Here is an 18,068-nt window from a genome sequence, read left to right on the forward strand (position 1 = left end):
CTATAGTTTTACCAGTGATTTTCTAAGAGTCCCACCAGAGTCACCCCAGAGGCTTTTTCTATAGATTCTTGCAAGATTTTTGTTACAGGACAGTCAAAACATGGTGAAAACTGCTGCGTCTCTCCCTTAATGGCATCAATTAAACAGGAAAATATCCTGTTTTATTTATGCATCTCTTTGTAGCTTTTTCCTCCTCTAGGACAAAGACAAAGGTAGCATGGGAGAGGCAGGGAGGTTTGGAGGTGGATGTCACCTTGGTGGAGCATTGCATTTCTGGGACAGGGAGGGGAAGCCAGTTGCCAAGTTAAACAGCAATTGGGGGTTGGACTGGGACTAGGTGACATTCAAATGTCACAGCTCATCAACTACACTCAGGCTTCTGGCTCCAAATGCTAGACAATTCCCAGGGATGGCTTGCTTTGTGTGATACTTTAAAGAGCAGGCACGCCATGAGATTTAATGTGGCCTTCCTTTCTGGGCCTTTCATATTACCTCTTGGTCAGAGAGAAGCGTAAAAAGTCCCAGCAAGGAAAGTCCTAGAGGACTCAGCCCAGCTGGACATTTCAAGGCTGAGATCCAAATTATCTGTGGATTGAGCAAAGCTCTACAGAAGACCGTGTGGTTTGCTCCCCTTTGCTCTCCTAAAGCTTGTCTGGTGATAAGACCAGGCTTTTCCAGGCTCTGGGCTAATTCCGTAATGAGCTACCATCCCACATTTTTGCTTTAAGCCAGCTGTACTTTGTCCTTCCCTTTAACAAACTTGCAGCAGCCGCACTGCTGAGGGCAGGGGAGACCCTACCAAGGCTAAGGGGGGTCCACAGTGACCAGGGCTTAGCTGTCAGTTTGAAGTCTCCTGAGATTTTATATTTTAAGAAATACAGCAAAAAACCTCTCCCTCTCATAGGATATCAGGGTAGGCACGGAAGTGAGCCCTTCCTGACTCTGCTAGCATGGAGGCTCGGAGGAATCAGCATTAATTTTCCAGCCTCCTGCGAACCTCACTCCTATAATTAGATCCACATATTGTGCCCATGTAGAGACATAACTGGGGCTGGAAGGTTTCTTCTGCTCATCTCCAGATGTGTCTCCTGCCTCAGCTGAGGTAAATGCTTGGATTAACAGCTCCCAACAGGCAAGGTCATTCGAGACATCCACTGCCCCAAACAGCCACAGCAATGGTGCAATTGCTTTGCCTCGTTCGTGGTATCACCGAGATTGTATTCGTGCAGATGACATTCTTTATCCTTCCAATATGCTAAGGAGGAATTTGTTTGTTTGCAGTAGACTTCTTTTCACTGCACCTGAATTCATTAATCTCTCCAAAAATAATGTTGAAGGGACATGCATAAAAAAGCATGCTTTCAGCTTGACATGGACAGGACTAAGCACCCCCAGTGAGCACTTTACTGATGGCATTGATTTAGTATTTTTGCATGCATGCAAAATCAAATGCCAGAAAAGCACAAGCGAGTAAACTTTATCTGAAAAGGGGGAGGGAAAGGACCTCTTTTCCCTGAGCTACCATTGATTTACTGTGATGAGAGTTTTAATCAAGCCCTTGTACCTTTAAGCCGTAAGTTATTAGAGGAGAGCAGGGACAGTCTTTCTGAGGGCTTGCCGACACCCTGAGCTTTCACGATTATTAATCAAAAATGTGGTATTGGAGGAGGGGTTTTTTTGGGTTTGGGGTATTTTTTTTGCAGGCACCACTAAACTGCCAAATAATGTCAGATGGTAGAGAACAATGTGAATCCCCCATAGAGGTCTATAAATAACAGCTATAAACATGCCTCATAAATTACTCAAAGGGTTATTTCCTCCTACCCGCATTCCCTCCCTCACGTTCAAATTCAATTTCATTCATCCAGTTCCTCACCCTGCGCTGCTGTGTGGGAAGCTTGGGTAGAAATCTCTACATGGACAAGGTTGGAGCTCTGCAGGGGAGATTTCCACTGTAACAGGCCCAAACCAGTGCTGCAGAGAGACTCCCAACCCAATGCCAGAGGTGGTCCCCTTGTAGTGTGTCCCCTCAAAATGCCACCCACCCTACACAGCCTCTTGGTTCACCCACTGACGAGGGTTTGTACCTGAAATGAAACTCGAACCATAATGGGACTGAGTCATGCTCCATGGAGGAAACCCATGGCATGGCAAGGGGGTTTTTTACCACTGAACAATGTATTGGTTTTGTGTAGATCCTGGAGGGAGGGAATATTTCTGGTTTAGGCTTTTGAGAAGGACAGACAGGTTTAAGACAAGAAAAACACAAGCTAAACAGTGCCAATGGAGGGGAAAGGTCCTACCCAGCATCCCAAAATAACTCAGTGGGACAGCCAGAAATCCAGACAGACTGTCTTTGTTAAACAGTGTTGTTTCAGGAGGCATAAACCAGTCTGATGGGAGGAGCAGGACACAGATGGTAGATGCCACGTACCTCTGTGTGCATGTGTGTATGCATAACACCTCAGAAAGGGCAATTATTGTCCACCGTGCCTAAGCCAAGGTAACCACTGGCGTAGCCATACGTGGTTCAAAGTGGTCTCTTCTTATATGTAAACAGTGCCACATCTAAAAATGATTAATTAGCAGATTAGAAATGTGACCCCAAAAGGTATTGTTCTCTGTGATGAAAGACGAGCCTGGCCAAGGATTTACAGCCCAAGCGTCTTATTGCCATAGTAGGGCTGTGCTTGCAGGCGAGGTTATTATGGTGAATGTTAATGATGACTGCATCTGGGTAAAAGCCTCTCCATCACCTCTCGCTGTCGATGCCTCTTCCGTAACTATGGAAATGGCACCTTCTGTTCAGCTGCTGCTTCTGATTAAAATTCAAGTGGAGAGGGATGGGGAAAGAAAAGCCAGGGGACAGACACAGCTGATGAGCCAAGCAGCATGGAGAAGAGGGAGGCTGCAGTGTACCTGTTCAGCTCCTCAGAGAGAGGGAGGGTGCTGGGCTTAGTTACTCTGATGACAGCAATTTCGGATGAGAGCCACTGTCCCGTTTGCCCAGCATGAAGTCTAGATAAGGAAACAGCCCCTGCCATGAGGACCTTGCACTTGGAGTACCCATAGGAATGACAAACACCAAGGCAGAGTGCCTTGCCCCATACATCACCAATCCTCTCCGTTGCAGAGCCAGGTAAAGAGAGGGGATTTCCTTCGCTGCTGTGTTGCTTCCCATGGTTTTGGCTGCTGATTAGAACCCTTAAAGTAGTTTTTGTCTCTTTAAGTCTCTTTAAGCTGCAAGAGCAATAGCAGCTTAATGGCAGATTTCAAAGGTCTGTTATACATCATCTTCTAACGCAGATTTTGTGTAACTGCCTCTGGCTTCAAAAATTGGAATAAAGAAAGGATCTCCGGCGGTATGTGTAGGAAAAGAACCACAACTTGCTTATTATAAATTCATGCTATTATGACTATGACACAGTGGTAGTGGGGGAGCATCCAGCCAAAATTGGGGCTCTGCATTTTCTGAGGCAAACACGACTGTGCAGAGCATTAATTTGAAAGACAGATAAAGGAGGTGTGTTATTGCCTATGACACTCTCCATTTTAAAGCTGGAGAACAGAGGCCCAGAGAGATAAGTGAGTCATCCCAGGTTATGCAGGAATCCTGTGGCAGAACCAGGAGATGAGTCAATCTGCTGATGGCAGCCTAGCGCTGGGCAGCAGAGCACAGGTAAAGTGGCTGCCACAACATTTAAAGCTGACTCCTCAGCCTAACCCTGGCTCCTCAGTCTTGGCTCCTGGAGCCTCACTGAGCCACAAGGTCAAAGGCACACTCGGCAGCCTGAGGTTGAAGGGCTACTGGGAGCTTTGGCGTTGTGAATGGGGCAACATCTGCTCGCTGAGCGATTTACAGAGTCAACACCTCATTTTGACAAATTCACCACAAAGAAATAGAATTTGGAGCTGTTCCATGGCCCTGCTGTGCCATCTTGGATCTCATCCTCCAAAAGCTTTTAAGGCATAACAACATTCTTTTACTGTTGAAATCCTGTGTAAATATTGAATTATCTGCCTGGTCTCAGCACAAGTCGATTCCCCGTGTTTGAAAGCAGCATATGCTGTAGCGTTGTGCTGTCCTTACCATCCTCTGGCAGTGCCCAGCCTCCTGGACTCGGGAGTGCTGGCCCTGGAGGACTGCCTCGCTAGCTTCCTTGTCATTTTATTGCTTGGGCAGAGGTCTGGAGCAGGGTCTGAGCTCAGAGACACCTGGATCAACACATAATTTAAAGGTCCAACCCTATTAATTTGCAGATAATGGGATATGCCGTGCCCTCGCCTCTCCAGGGCAGTTGTGGCTCCCAGTGGGTAATTCAGGTTAGCGTGAATGATATGGCAGAAATACTGAGTCTTTGCCATCTTTACTCTTTACCATCCAATGAAGGTAGTAGGTATAGATGACAGAGCATCAGCATTTCCTAGGAGACACCCTGCCAAGGCTGCATACTGGGACTTTACCAGCATCTGCGCAGGAAACTGTCCTGTAAAACTAATTATAAGCATAAACTTTATTCTGACCTGCCCTTGCCAGTGCAGCGCTCTGACACTGGGGGCTCGGTAACGCTGAGCCTGTGCTCAGGGTTCAGCCTTGGGGCGACTGACCCTTACAGGAGAAGCCGAACCCACCTCCATCAGCCGTCTTCAGAGAAAGCACAGGTTGGACTCTAGATGGATTCTTATGTTTGCAAGACATGACGTGTCACTTCAGTGTTCCCCAGCGTGCTAGACTCAGTTTCAGGAAGCACCCTTGCAAACCCAAAGCAGGCTCACCTGTGCTTTTAAAACATGAATACAGTAATGGTGACAGTTACTGGTATTGGATTCTCCAGTCCCTGGGATGTCATTAAGACACTTGCTTCCCATCACTTTTGACCAGCTGCTTAGCTGTGAAAGGTTTTGTGTTGTAACAAGCTTTGGCCCAAAGGGCAGATATTCAGATCTATTGAATATGTGTAAATCTATTTTCTTCTAGCTGAGCTACTCTTGAGTCAGATGCTGATCACAGCTTTATTGTTGTGACTCCTACTGTTTTCACAATGTTCCTGCATATCCGCTCCGGGTTTGGATCTGAGGTTATAAGGTCCAAATCATCCTCAGCATGGAAAGAGTTAGAACAAACTTCATAGGCTGCTAATTGAGATCAGATTCTGGCTTATAGCATCTCCTCCCTCCCTCCAGTTCTGGCTAAACAATTGTGCTGGGAACTTCAGCTAGAACAAATCAGCTCAAAATAATTCTGAACAGTTTGTTTTTTCAGTTAGTGCAGACAGAGAGAGAGAGACATCCCTATGAATAATTATGGATCTTTCCCTGCTAAAATCATCCCTTTCCCTCCTCCAGATTTCACTCATCTCCACATTAGCGCCCAGAACATTACCTGCTATAGTGGACAGCAATGACTCACCCAGGCAAGGGAGTACACGCTCCTCGCAGCCTGGCAGCCCCATGGATCGGAAGATGAAGCAGTAGTTGATACAGAGGGAACATTGTGCCTTCCTGAGGACTGGATCCAGATGGGAGGTGAGCTATTATTAGCATCAGTGTAGGTGCTTTAAAAACACACCAGGCTGTGGCTACAAAATCAGGAGGGGAAACAATGTGCCATGGAAGATCTTGTGGAAGTTCTTGCAGGAGATGCTTTTTGGGTTGTCCCACATTGCAGCCACACATCTGGCTTTGGCCCATTCCTCTCTTGTGCATTGCTTTACGTGCACTGATTGTAAACTGCCCATTGGACCACTTCAGGTTCAGTTTGTAGGAGTGGAAAGAATACATTTTGTCATTCACAGCATTGTACAAACAACTTAACCAGCATCTTCTTGCCTCGACAGAAAGAGTAAGGAAAACAGCCCCAAAGGTGCTACTTAGAGCTCAAATACAACCCTCGTGCCACTTTGTGATTCTGCATGTTCAATCATCACTGAAAGCCTGTTCCCCCCCCGACTGGGCAAGGGGAAAAGTCTCCTCTCCTAGGATGAGCTGCACCAAGCCAAGAGTGCTTCTTTCCCTGTACTGAGTAGTAAGGGTCTCTACTCATCTAACAACTCAGTTGGGGATTCCTTGCGCTGAAGATGCTTGAAATTGGTGCCATGATTATGTCTGTTTCTTCTTTTGGGGCTGGCTTTGTGCCTCAGTTTACCTTCTCTAAAATAGAAATACAATTCTGACCACCTTTGTAAGCAACTTGGAGTTCTCCCGATGAAACTGTATTATTAAACTAAATAAATATGCTTAGGTTTATTCTTATGCCAGAGCAATAAATCAGATTCTCAGAAGAAAAAAAAAAACAACCACCCTTGGGCTCAAAGTTTTTCAGCTCAGATCCATTTTTCTCTCTTCTCACAGTCCAGTGTTGATTTCAACAACAAAGACCGTGTCCTTCGCGACCGAACTGCTCTGCCTTTCACCAACATTGAAAAATCACTGAGTAGAGCAGTTCCCTTAACCCTGACAAGGTCTAGCAAACCCTCAGAGCATCCCTGACTGAATCCCAGGGCTGCGGTGGGAAGAACCCAGCTGCAACAGGGGCCCTGTGGTCTTTTGGGCAACTGTCTTTGTGGTTTCCTGGCAATCGGTCTTTATTAAACGCGTGCGTATGGATGGTGCTGAGTTTGACTGGGCAGCGCCTTCTGATCTGGTGAACGACGGAGAACTCATTAGCACAGCTCTGAAAAATCCTCTGCCAGCCCTGCTTCATGCAGCTGAACGGATCAAAATCTGGAAACATCAGAGGGGAAGAAACAGTTCTTGCCCTTTTTGCTCTTGTGGGGCTACTCTGGTGTTAACAGACGTTCATCCTCTGTCACCGCAGACTTCACCCTTCCCAGCACAGTGAGGCTGGCTGGTGGGTTTTTTCCTAAAGCAGTTTTTTCTGGTCGTTTATTTCTAGAGTGAGCAACAGCCAGCAGAGGGCAAGAGTCCCCCATCCTGGGCTGGAGAAATCTCTCCTGGTGCAGCCATCCCATATTAAAAACAGGCTGATCCAAACTCACTTAAATCAATGAGAGTATTTCCATCCGTTTCAGTGGCCTTTGGATTGGGTCCTAGAGTTCTTTTAGTATTAAAAAAACCCCAACAAAACCAGCAAGATGTTTTATATAAACTTAGAAACAGGGTTTTATAAACTGAAAAAAGCCCCTGGCATTTATACAATTTGGGTTTCACTGTAACTTGTCACTTAGATGTTAAATGGTCCTTTTGATTTATAATAAGTTTATTTTTTAAATAGCCGTGTTATGAACAAGCCACAGCAACAGAGGGGATATAATCCAACACTCTGCAACTTTTGTTTTAAATCTTCTTTGAAAAGCTGTGTCTGCCTGGTGGTGTGATGAGGTGCTCATTAATACTCACACTCAAAGGTAAGTGCCTATAAGACAGTTTCAGGCCATAATTTAGCAGAGTATGTTGGCAGGTGCTTGGTACCAGATCATTGACTGCAATGGGAATCGTTGAAGCCTAAGGTTTGAAATGCTACTTTGCCTCCCAGAGGAAAATCCACAATCTTAATCCCAGAGCCCAGCCCAGACATTGTCTGCGGAGCTCCCGTAAACCAGTCACGAGGACGTGCAGAAGGGAGAGATGGATGGACATCATGCTGGCCACACACTTTACAGCTGGGGAGGGGCATGAGGAGAACTGGATTACATTTTCTCATTTCTGTCTGAGTATATCTGAACCTATATTTTCCAGAATATAAGGAGCTCCTGGGTTCAAAACACTAAATCTCTTGCTGACCCATTGTATGATTCAGGGCAAAGGCACATTTTCTAATTTTACAGCTGAAGAAATGGACATTAAAAACCTTTAATAGGGTTTAGACAGCATCTCAAGAGCCCTGTGCCAGCCTAGCTCCTCAGGCTGCTCCAGGGAAGGAGAGCAGGAATTGTAGATTGCCTGCAGCGGGAGAAGAGCTTTGGCCAATGCAAAATACTTAGAAAAAAATCTCCCCAATAATGTTTATAAAGCCCTTTCACGTTCTCTGATGAAAGATGCTATTGAAGTGCACAGTGTTTGCTGGAAGTTTTCCCTCCCACCTACTGCACTGTTTCTAGGCAAATATCTTGCCCTTTTGAATAATACGGTGTGGAGCGAAAAGATAAACTCCTGTAATTATGCCTTCCCTTAGCGTGGCTGTGCTGAAAAGACAAACTGCCTCCTTCAGCATTACTGCTCACAGAAAAATGGGACCTGAAGCGTACGTGGGAAGATTAGACTGACTTTAAAACATCTTTCCTCACACCCTGGTTCTTGAGGATGCTACAGCAGAGTGTAAAAACAGTTCAAAAAAATTCTGGGGACCACCAAGACCTTATTTCCACAGGGAAGGTCATAATATCCAAGCTGTAGTGAAGGTGAGGAGGAGTTTGGGGGTGGAGGAAGAATCACTACCAGTTTATCAAGAAAGCAGGAATGAGGAATGTGCCCAAACCCTAATACAAAGATCTGTGTCACAGCCATTGCTTGAAGAAGTTTCTCCTGTGAGCCTGGACAGCCTCCCCGCTGCCTGATCCCACTGGCCAGCACATGTGTGGTGGTCACCAAAGGGAAAGGGTTGGAAACACACTGGTTACCCCAACCACCCTCTGTTTGGCGTTGAGATTATGTCAGTCTTCAGGGCTGCCAAAACTTACACTAGCACTAAAACCATTTCATTTGAGCACCAAAACAGCTTAGGAGAAAGCTCAGGAATATCTGAGAAGATAATATTAGCACGTCTCCCAGTTTGGAAGTGCAGTTTGCTACCCAATATCAGGGGAGAGTGGAAACTCCTATTTTGAGAAAAACCTCCTGGCATCAGGCCTGCCCTATGAGTTCGATTTAGAAATAAGGCAAACTGCAGATGCCATAGTCACAGATCTGTGTTTGCTCTGGGCCAGAAGTTATTCACCCACTGGTTTTGTGTTGCATGAAAGTATTCCCAGTGACAAGCACTCACAATGGAAAGATGCAAGAATGACTTCAGCTGACATCCAAAGGGAAGAGAAAATAATCTAAAGCTCTAAGAGATGAAGGCAAGTGCTTCCTTTCTGGCTTGAACGTGAGAGTTAATGAGCTAACGTGGTACAGACCAAGGACATTTCACTGGGAACCTTCAATAGAGACAGCGAGGACAGAAGTGTCGGTCTGAAAGCATAAGGAGATCCTACCAGGAATGTGCCCTTCTTGTGCTGCCTTCCTTCTCCAAAGAGATTTAATTCATTAGGTACAAGTAATGAGTTGTCAGGCTACATCCAGTCCTATTTCTGGTTGCTGCAGTTCTCTCTGTAACAATCTGCGGTTTAAGAATAAAGAGAAAAATAAAATGTTTCTTCTCATTAGAAGAGAAAGTCTGAAATAATGAAATAGATGCCAGAAAAATGATCTATGCCTTTTTGCACTTAGAAAGAAGACAAGCAGTTTCATAGCTGTCAAAGACACTTAGATTCCAAAATACTAAGTCTTTTTTGAAACTATGATTCTTCAGTTAATTCCCTGATTGGTTCCAAGATCAGGCCCAAGAGTTTGAGGTTGAACTATCTCATCCTTTAGACACTCATTTAGTGTTATTAAAAGTCTTTTAGAGATGGAGAATTTGTCATGTTGCTTGGTAATCTGTCTTGATGGTGTTTTGCTCTCATCAGTAAAAAAAATGCACCCAATTTCGGATTTTTCTTCCAGACAGCAACTCTTTTAAATGAAGCAAAAAGAGAGAAATAGTCTCAGTTTCTTCAAAGAGATCTTAGTGGTCCCAAAGAGAATGAAAATCCCATTGCTGTATCACGGCCCTTTATACTGAGCTGTTCTCAAACTGCAGGGTTGGAAGCTGCTGGATAATATTACCAATAGAGATCTGAAAGGGGCAGATTCTTTTTTCTTTGGTTGTCTTAAAAAATGACTTCTGATTTTTTTTAATGTTAATTTTTTTCTGTGGCTTGATTCTTTTGTCTTTGAATAATTCCAGCCTTGCCATTTACTGAGAAGTTCTCTCTTCTAAATTTAGATTAGAGTGTTATTCGCTTTCATAAGAAGTGCTAATATCCCTTAGGTTAAGAATAATTAGATGTTAATTTTCAAAACCTGAAAGGAAATTATACCTCTAATTAATCATTTAGAGTAAAATAGCTGGTTTAAGAGCCATACATAGCTACATTAAACAAAGGTCTAGCCATTTTTTTCCTAAACAAAAATTAACCTCAATACAAATTAAGATGATATGATTCTAGTTGGATTAATGACACCAATTAGGCTAACACATTTCTAAAGCTCCCGGAGTTCATGGGAGAAGGCGGCAGAAGATCAGCTACTGCAAAGCAGTATTGCCTCACTGGCTCTCCTGTCTCCAGCATTAACCCCTCCACAGCAGCTGAAGCTGTACCCCACTGACAAGTTGCTCACACCCGCCTTTCCCCAAAAACCCTCAGGAGGAGGGTTTGCTCCGTTGGAGTAAGGAAAATTTATCCAAAAGGAACCGGGCAACCTTGGCTGTATAAAACAAGGGTAAGAAGACTACAGTGGTAGCTCACTGTGGTGATCAAGAAGTTTCATGTAAAGGGTTGATTTTGCCAAAATGTCAGTCTTAACATTTCCTTTGTTTTTTTTCTGCTGATGTTTCCGAGGCTGAAGTTCTCCAAACCTCCCTACTGACCTCTGCCTGGTTTGCCCCGACATCTCCCCAGCGGCGGCAGCACCTTTGCAGAGTCTCCCATTGCACGTCCCTATTCGGGATGAGCCTATAGGGGCCTATATTAGCCTATACACGCCTCAAGCAGGTAGATTTTCCTCCCTGTGTGTTGCCGTTACCACTTGTGGGATGAGAAATAAAATCTGGCAGCAAAGTCCGTGGCTCTGTATTGCCATGCAGACCTGTAAATCGGTTGTCCCAGTGCAGACAGTGGAGCAATACACTGGTGAAAAATGGGAGGGCAATCGGGGGCAATTCCTTGTCTCCCCTGACTTTTTTCCCCATCTTCATGAGTTAGAGTAGCATTGCTTTCTCTTCCCAACTCTGCTGTCAGATCCTCTTCTTACCCCGACGTTGCTTGCAGACCCGCACAGACCACGAGATGGCAAGGATGCACAGAACATGCCCGTGACAGCTACTGCAGATGCAACAGGTGTTTATTGGCCAATTTGCTGTTTGCCACCTGCTTCGATAGATACTGAATTGTATTTTTATATGTAGCTTCCAGCAAAACAAATGTCCCCAGTGATGTGAACACCGGGTTCTGGAGCATTTAGGCATGATCCCTTTGCAGCACCAGGAAGGGGCATATGATTCTGATGAGTCCTCTGGAGCCTTTCAATATGCCCAGATCCATATGTAAATATAGCTTGAGATGAGATTTATATTCAGATATTTCCCGGAGAAGCCAGCAGACACTCCAGGCATGTTACAAATGAAACAACAACCCAACCAAGCCTTGTAATTTAATTTAACTGCCTCTTTTTGGGTATGTGTCATGCATTCAAAATTAGACAACTGAATTCCCAATCAAATGTTCTTTGAATATAACAACATAGTGAAAGGCATAAAAGTGCCTTAAAATAGCTTGCTAACAACCACATGGAACCTATTCTTTTGGCAAAAGGAGGAGGCAATTTATGGGTCTGGACTCAGTGCTCATAAATAAGTACATGTTCCTTTTTCTTTGCATTGGCACATTTTTGGCTTTTCAGATTCGCCATGCACTTTATAAATTCTCATGTAACTATTCAGACAGTAGATGGGAATGCACAGGTCTTTTTTTGGGACATGAATTTATCCCATTTGAACTGTCTGGCAGAAGTTCTCCGTTAACCTTGCTAGGAAATTCCTCCTGGACTGGTTATCTGAAGTTTTCCTGCAAAGCCTCTTCTTCTTTAACAGCCTGAGCCCAAACAAACTGCTTGTTTTACTGAACCTGTTCTAAATATTATTTTCCTTAATGGGAGCAGCAGCAAGTGAATTAAAACAAACTGCAATTTTAGTTTGTTGCCTCACATTTTGTGATATCTGGTACCAGCAAAATGCCTTCCTTGAAGTAGGTAAGTAATAGGGTCGAGTCTGGAGTCGAGGAAAGAACAGGCAGAATGGCAGAAACACACAGAGTCTGGTGATTAAATGCAACTGTTTCAGTACAGGCCACCATGCAATAGTGCCTGAACTGAGTACTAAAAAAACCCAGACTGAAGAGATGTTTTTCTCTGAGATTATACTGTGTTGGAATTCTGAATGAGAAATATTGAAACTGGAAAAGAAAGTCAGTTTTCTAAGAGTGTAGAGAAATGTAAGGCCAATGGAATTAATAATAATAATAATAATATTCCCTAAATCAAATAAACCCTACCCATCTCTGAAATGAATCTCTCAAGATTTTTGAGAAAGCCTTATTTCTTAGAGGTCAGTTGACACACGGAACAACATAATATGTGATGAAAAGGCTGGTTTCTGTAAAAAATCCACAATACGTTAAAAAATCCACAATGGGTGTGAGAACTTAAAAGCTTAAATACAAACAAAAAGTTGTAGTTTTTATGCGTGTTTCAGGAAAGGTTGCTCGTTGTAGAGTTGGTTGTCTCCTCCCTGCACGCCAGACCATCCCTTTCAGAAATGCCAGTTTTCAGAATGGGAAGCAGCTCTCCATGAGATCACCTTTACATCATCCCTCTGGAGTTCAGGTTTGGGATATTGCTGGACTGGGCATCCTCAGACTATAAAAGTCACTGAAAGAGGTTCTTCCCTTTTCCAAAGTAGCTGATTTTCTCTAATTCTTAGGATTAAAAGTAAATAAATCAAATGTTAGGAGTGATTTGATGTCTTTTGAGGGGGTGATTAGTGACGCCCGGGTTTAACAATACTGCCTGTAACCAACAGATTTGGCTTGTCCTCCCTTTTACAAGTGCTCAAGGAAAGAAATGCTTTTAAAACCTTAGACTCCCTGGTAATATTCTTCCTGTCTGCCCCCTCCTCCACTACATCTCCGGATATAGCACCATTAGTTTGAGATTTTTATGACTCTCAAGGGAAACACAGAACATTCCTGAAACTGAAGTAGCATTTTGGAGTCCCTGAGCTGGAGTTCAGATAGCACGGTCTCTCTCAAGGGTAAATCATGGGAGCTGCCAACATAGGGGATATTTGGTGTAAGAGGACCAATAAGCATCGATACTGTTACTTGATTCACTAATAAATTGTAAATGTTTCATCTCAAAGTAGCTCAGTGTGATTTCCAGCAGCAACTTGATGATAAGGAAGCATCACAACTGAAGGTAGGTAGTGTTAGCAAAAAACTAACTTGTCAGGAAGGCTTCATTTGCTGCCAGCTGCCTCCATCTCAGCAGCTATCATGAGAAAAAAAAAGACCACTAAAAGAACAGGCAGCAGCTCTTCAGCTTTATGTCAACTCCAAACAACACAATGTGATTGTGGATGTTAGTAAAAAAGACTGTTTAATGGCTGAAAAAAACCCCAACCACTAAAACAAAAAACTATAGTATAGCAGAGCTTTAGCTGGGCTGAAATACTGCCATGGATTTCATTGAGTGCAAGAGGAATTTCTCCAGTTTTCACCCCTAAGGAGTAGGTCTGTTACGGTTAAAAACTCAGGAGTGTTTGAGAGATGTTTGAAGGGAGGGAAATAATGAACTAGCCAGAGAATATGTTGTTGTGTTCATATACACTTCATTCCTCTAAATTATTGCTCCTGGGTAGGTTAACATGAAAACTGGACAGGAGCTGGGTTCAACATTCATCAGCATTGTTACTTCCGAGCTGTCAACTCCCCTTTCCACCATCCAGGTTAGGTCTAACACTATACATGTTCTATCTAACTAAGCCTGCCTAGCCCTAGATGCTCTTCTGGCAAAGCCTGTTTTCTGTGAGCTTAAGTATGTGCAACTGATGATGAAAAATGAAATGTGTAAATGCTGTCTCCTCAGCGTCAGTCAGCAGAGGGCTTGTCACTCAGTAAGGAAGCAGGATGCAGCTGCAAAAAGCCCCATTTTCCACAGCCTTGGCCAGCTCCATCAGTAGCGATCAGCTGCTGAAAGGAAAATCAGGTGTGTGTTGGGGTGAGGGAGGGGAAAACGCAGAGCCATGTGCAAAGCAACAAAGCAGCTATTTAATGAAGCTCTCTAACACTTCCCTTTGCTTTGTAATAGCTGCAGGATGGAGTGAAGGAACAAGTTAGGAATCTGCAGAATCAGTTATGTGCTCTTACTCTTGGTCAACAAGTTCAGGCAGGTTTTTCTGTTTGAAAATAAATCTCACACAGAGCTCAAGTTTCTAAAATAAATCTTTAGATCAACTAATAGATTTCTACTCCTTGCAGACTATATTTTTTCCCCCAGTTTTTTCAATCAGTCTCGACTGTGAAAACGCCTTCAGGCATTGAACAGAGTGCTCTGGGCTAAGATTAGACAGGATCTGCATGTGTATACATATGCATGTATGCGTACAAATACATATAGGCACACATATGGTAATGTGACACTGAGTTGGTTTCAGTCCACCCACTATACCAATGAAATTGTATAGTCTTCTTCTCTTGGCAGGTGCAAAGCAACCGCTGTAGTCTGGATATCCAGGCTGAAAAGGAGGTGGGCTCCCTTTAGTCAGCAGATCTATGAATGTGAACTTAACTGGAATGCCAACATATTGCTATGTAAAGGGAACTTAAATGCTGTCTTGCCACTACTACTAACACCACAGGCCTTTATTTCTGTGTTACACATAAGCCAAGTGGGGAATAAAACATGTAGGTCTAGAGAATCATTTGCTAGTGCTATTTTCATTGCTTGTTGGGTTAAATTGTGCTCAGATTTACACCCAGCGGAGTCCCAGTGAAGTTAATTGCCTCCAAGGTCTCAGGGTTTTGTCTAGAAGGTGATGTTACACCCCGTATGAAGAAAGGGGTGAGTTTATACTGACAAGTAACAGATAAGTAATCCTCAACTCAGTATTATAGAAAAAAGCTTTTTCCCCTCCTATTGCTGGTAGGACACATGAAGACCATCAGTTTGACTCTCTCAGTACTCAGATCTGCAAGTATTTCTTGCTTGTCCTTCTAAAAACTAGTATTTCTGCTCCTTTATCTCCAGGCAGTGCTTCTGAGAGTGAATGAACAACTTCCAGCCTGTGATACTAAGGTGCTGGTAACCACTTTTGTGAGATTTGGTTTGCGTTAACCAGGCGTAGTTCTGCTGTAGGTTAAAGAGCCAAAGGCACCCCACTGGAGAGCTGTTCTGCCACAGCTACTGGGGTTTCTTGGTAACTTACTGCTCAATATGAGTAAGGAATGCTGGATCTGCTTCAATATATATTTTTAATTGGGTTGAGGGGAAACAGGATCAGCCCCCCTTTTATTTTTTTTTGGATATGGGAGGCATTAATTTTTTTCTGTTTTTTTGTTGTTGTGTTTTTTTTTTTCCTTCCTCTTTTCTGCCAAAATATGTCAGGAAGAAAATGCAAAATAAAATGAAAACATACCCACAAAGCTTCTATCCATCATGCACTATGTTTTCTTGAAGACTAAACAGAGCACTTCAGTTATAACAAACTGTAAAAGCTAAAAGATGTGCTCTGGTGTGGAAGTGTGTTTGGGTACGATCAGTCCTGCTCCTTATTTGTTACACCTCTTCTGTTGTGTACAAGCCCACGCCGTGATTTCAGTTAAACACTTAGAAATGTTTATGCAGAATTCCTTACCCATCTCTCGGATGCATTTTGTGCAGGTTCCCCTTGCTTTGGGAGATAGACTATCATATTAACAGAACCACTTCTAATTATATCTGGGAATCTGTCCCTTATGGAGCTAATCATTACAGTGATAACCTAAGCCAGCAGCCACAGATCACTGGTAGCCTGCCCATATAGCTGCTCCAAATCTATTTGCTTCATAAAAAAGATAATGTCAACTACACGTCCAGGCCAAAACTGGAGCATGGCATTAGGCTTTTTATCAAGGGGAACAAAGCCATTTCCCCAAGGTTGTTCAGTCAATTCTGCAGCTTTCTGATAAAGATCAGTGGCTGGTAATTGCATTACCCAACTAGTGGATTTAAACAAATACCTGTTTGGCTCACTTACCACTTTAATGAACAGCAGAAGTTTACTGTAAGAACTATGATAGCATTGAGCCAATAACAAGCTGAAAAAAACCCCTCTATGTTTTATGGCTTTCACTTCTGTAATTGCCATCACAGTGTCACTTATTGTGGTAAAAGCGTTTGAACCTCAATAAAGCTCCTGACTGCTTTGACCTTTGCCTGCAGCTAGATTAACAAAACAAAAGCTACAGTGTTAAGATTTTTATCCTGCAGGGGACCATGATTAAAACTGTCATAAAATTTCTAGTGGGGCCTGAATCTTTATGAAAAAACCCTTAATAGCTCTTGAGAACATAAGCAGAATTTCTTTGGGAGGTGGAGCAGTCCCGTTAGCATCACCCGTCCATGGGTTATTAAATACTGCATTCAGACAGAAAACTGCAGTTGTGTTGACTGCGTTGCTTTGGCCAAAGCCATAGTTGGGCAGTTATGTTCTGCCTCTTGCATTTCCCTTGAAGTTCTCACTGGTAAATCCTTATCAAAGCTGTAGTGTGATGTTAATGTAGATACTAAACCAGATGCTTCCTTTCATACCAGAGTGGAGGATGACTTTACCTTTTCATATAGTTTGTTTAAAGTTACATTAAGTTAATGAAACAGCTTGGGAACCTTTAAGGGGATATGTATACTGCAGTTTCTGTATTGGAAAGGATTAATTAAGAAGTGTTTCTAAAAGCACTTGGAGATACTTGACTGAAGTGTACTGCATTAACAGTAGTTAAGGTATTTTAACTACGGTGGCATCTGTAACTCTATCTTGTAAAGTAAGCAAATCCAGAGCAACCCTGGGGTTTGTTGGTGGATCACATATAAGACCGACAATTGTTTTATATTATTTGTTTAAAAATTATTTGTAATGCAGAGCACAGACATTATTGTTGAAATGAATGTGTAGAGCAGAGCTGGGGAAAGTGGAAATGTTGCTTTTTCTGTTGATTATGTAATTTTGGAGGAAATCAAGGACCTCCTGAAGCCTCCTGCATGTGTTATTTCACCCTGATGGCTCAAGACAGAGAAATAATCCCCAGTAACCACAGAAGTGGCTACTAGACAGGCAGAGGTAGCAACCTAGTGGCTCTTCTTCACTGTGCCTTTAGCAGAGCAGCAGGAGCTCTGTCCTGCCTTGGCCATTACAAAAAAGGATGCAACAGGGATAGTTTATTGATGAGACTGAGTGGACAGAAGCTGCTGAGAAATTAGCAAAGACATCTGAGGAGCTGGAAAGGGGTAGTAAGTTCATCCCCCAAAAAGCACAAGGAGAATTTGCCAAATTCATGTACTTGTAATGAAATGAAACAAATGCATCAACAGGTTGGGGTTTTTTTTTCCTGTCATATGTCAGCTTTTCAGAATCATTGATGGAATTTTATGAGGCTCAACATTCCTGGGACATTTGGGATATATCATATCCATTGCTCAGAGGGGAGTTTAGACACAGTGTAAATGCATTGACTTGCCTAAGGTCAGAAAATCATGACCCAGTTAAGAAAATAATGTTCTCATCTGATATGTCAGAAAATGTAACTCCTTCCTTGCCTCACCTGGCAGGTTCACAGCAAGGGAGTGTGTCCTGTAACAGAGGAAGGACCTATACCCATATTACCAGAACAGACTGACGTAGTACTACGTAATCTTAAAAAGGTTGATTTTATAAAGCCAAGCAAAAATGCACATTTCCTGCACAATTTTCCTACCATTGGTTAAAAATAACTCTACTTCTTTTATCTGACAGTAAATCTAGTGATCACAAAGGCATTCTGATTCTCTAAGTAATTACTTATAGCTGCAACATTTGTCATACCCGTCTGTGAATTTAGGTGGGTGTCCTTTAGAGCAAGGTCTGTATCAGTTCAGGACCAAATTTTGGTCCTTAGCTGAAGCTCCCAGGCTCCACTGCAACACAGAGTAATACAGGGTAAATGTGCATTGTAAGCCAGAGAAAGAACAGGCCTGTAAAAGAAGCAGGAGGGCAACTGTTTGTTTTTGGTTTTTTG

The sequence above is a fragment of the Strix uralensis genome, chromosome 28 (assembly GCF_047716275.1).
Source record: "Strix uralensis isolate ZFMK-TIS-50842 chromosome 28, bStrUra1, whole genome shotgun sequence".
NCBI lineage: Eukaryota > Metazoa > Chordata > Aves > Strigiformes > Strigidae > Strix > Strix uralensis.